Source organism: Galeopterus variegatus, unplaced genomic scaffold, assembly GCF_000696425.1.
Source record: "Galeopterus variegatus unplaced genomic scaffold, G_variegatus-3.0.2 Scaffold2461, whole genome shotgun sequence".
NCBI lineage: Eukaryota > Metazoa > Chordata > Mammalia > Dermoptera > Cynocephalidae > Galeopterus > Galeopterus variegatus.
In genome coordinates, this window is record NW_007728572.1 from 50,256 (window position 1) to 52,686 (window position 2,431).

A 2,431-nucleotide genomic window follows, 5' to 3' on the forward strand; every position below is an offset into this window, starting at 1 on the left:
GATGAGTGGATACGGAAATTGTGGTATATCTACACAATGGAATACTACTCAGCTATAAAAACGAATGAAATACTGCCATTTGCAACAACATGGATGGACCTTGAAAGAATAATATTAAGCAGGCAGCTTTTTAAAACTATGAGTTCTATAGTAGAGGAGCTTCTGTATTTATAACAGTGAGCTCACAAGATAATTTTGAAGAGATGCATACTACTTACAACATGTGATGACTTGTTAGGTCAATAAAATATTATTTATGCACATATCCTGAGAAATGCATCATTTATCTTAAATCATCTTGCTCATTTGTAGGACTTTTACATATTTCAGGGAGCATTAATGCACAAATGATCCTCATAGATACCTTCGATATAGAAAGAACAGTATTATCCCAATTTTACAAATGAAAAGGCTAGTAAGAAACAGAAAATTTAAGTTAGTTCTCACCTAAGATCATGAGCTAGTTACACCCAGCGAGAGCAGAACACAGATAGATATCTTGCTACTACCTAGTTCTCTGTTAAACTATCTTCCTGCTTATGTAATACTGATGCAATTTTATTTATTACATATTTCCTCTAGAGTAATTCAAACATTCTATTTACACTTCTTAAGGGGATTGAGGACTTTTATTATTATACAGATGAAGAAACGAAGGCACAATGAATTAAACATGTTCAGCAGAGATAATTACTTGATCTTTTACAACATATCTTTATATTTTCAGGAGACTCAACTCATTTAGATCTTGGTTCAAATATCACCTTCTCAGGAAGTCTTACCTTACACAATTTTTTCCCATCAGACATATAGTACTATACATTATGTCTTAGATAGAAATCCTAATTATGAAAATAGTTCCTTAAATTTTAGAGTATTTATCCTCAAATAGCAACATTTGTATAATTTATTCTCATTGTACAAATGAGAATACTTAATCTCATTAGAACACAGAAATAAAATGACTTTATCATGGTCACTCAATAGTTAGCAGTTAATTTTATATTTGGGTATTAATATAAACAGTTTCTCCCACCTAAACCCTACTTCATCAATGAGTAAAGTATTCACAGATGTAGAGATGGCTTTTACCCCTTAGGCAGGATTCATGCTTTCATTGAAATCTAAGAGATAAAAGATACAGTACTCCAGAGGTCTAATTTTGACAAATAGTACAAGATGTGTGTTTCTACTGACATTTACCATGGAAAAATATGTACTCGCAAACTTTCAGGATCACCCTCAGCTACATCACTCCAGCATTTTTATTCCATGATATACTGTTCAGATCCTTTTTTGAGAATTACATGAAAGAGAACAGAATTATTTAACCAGACCTCATCTCCACCCCACTTGTACAGCTGAAATGAGAATACATATTAGACACTAATTCTTATTTCTCAGGAAGACCTGAATAAAATGTTCCATTTGCCAACAGTGTCCACATTGATTAATCTGCACTCATGTTGTGGTTAGGTCTGGAAAAAAGCATGCAGCCATATTTGCATAATTGTTTGCAAACTCATCCTCCTCCTTGGTGGGTGCATATTTATACCATAAGCTGCATTCAGTAGAGATTAATACTCTGTGGTGTAACAACATTAGAACTGCAATCATTCTAGCAAGATACTGTGTTCTTTGAGGGGCATCAGAAAACCCCAAAATATTCAGTTGACTGCATTACAAGCAAAGACCATTACTGCAGCAACCTGTGGTTTATGAAGAGAACTGACGTTTATTGAATAACCAAGAATTTAATAAACTTGTTTACATTCTCCAACAACAAAGAGAAGAAGTAAAGCATGTATTAATGTCTTGTACTACTGAGGAAATTGTAGCTCAAAGAGTTTTAAAAAATTTGTCAATGTCGAACAACCACAATGTGTTGAACCATTACTTGACTTCAGATAAAACTACAAAGTATTTATGCTATGTCTCAATCCCAATTTGTTTTGTTTCTTTTTTTGTTTTTGTTTTTGTCTTTTCTAAACCCATGCCTGCTTTTAAGTAAGGGAAGAGGGTCTGGAGGAATTATCATGTGCAGTCTCTAAGAGTGTTTGCAGAATAAATATTCAATAGACATAGCACTCAAAAGTTTTAAAGGAATTTTAGGTTTTGGGGATACATACACTTATTAAGCATATACGGTGTTTCCAAACATTTGCTACAATACACAAGAGCAAATTATTCTCTCCCCATGCTGTTTGTTGGACATCCGTGGGTTCTTTGGGAGTAGAACACAAATAAACAAACAAAAAACAACAAATACAGAAAGTGTTTTCACTCTGTCCCAGATATACCATGCGATAGAGAAGTTCATCAGGTGGAACTCAGCTGTGATGCTTGTGTTAATATTATAGAAACTAGCCAGGAATGTTCTTTCTTTTCTGAGAATTCTTTGCTCAGACCACACAAAAGCCTGTAAAGAGAG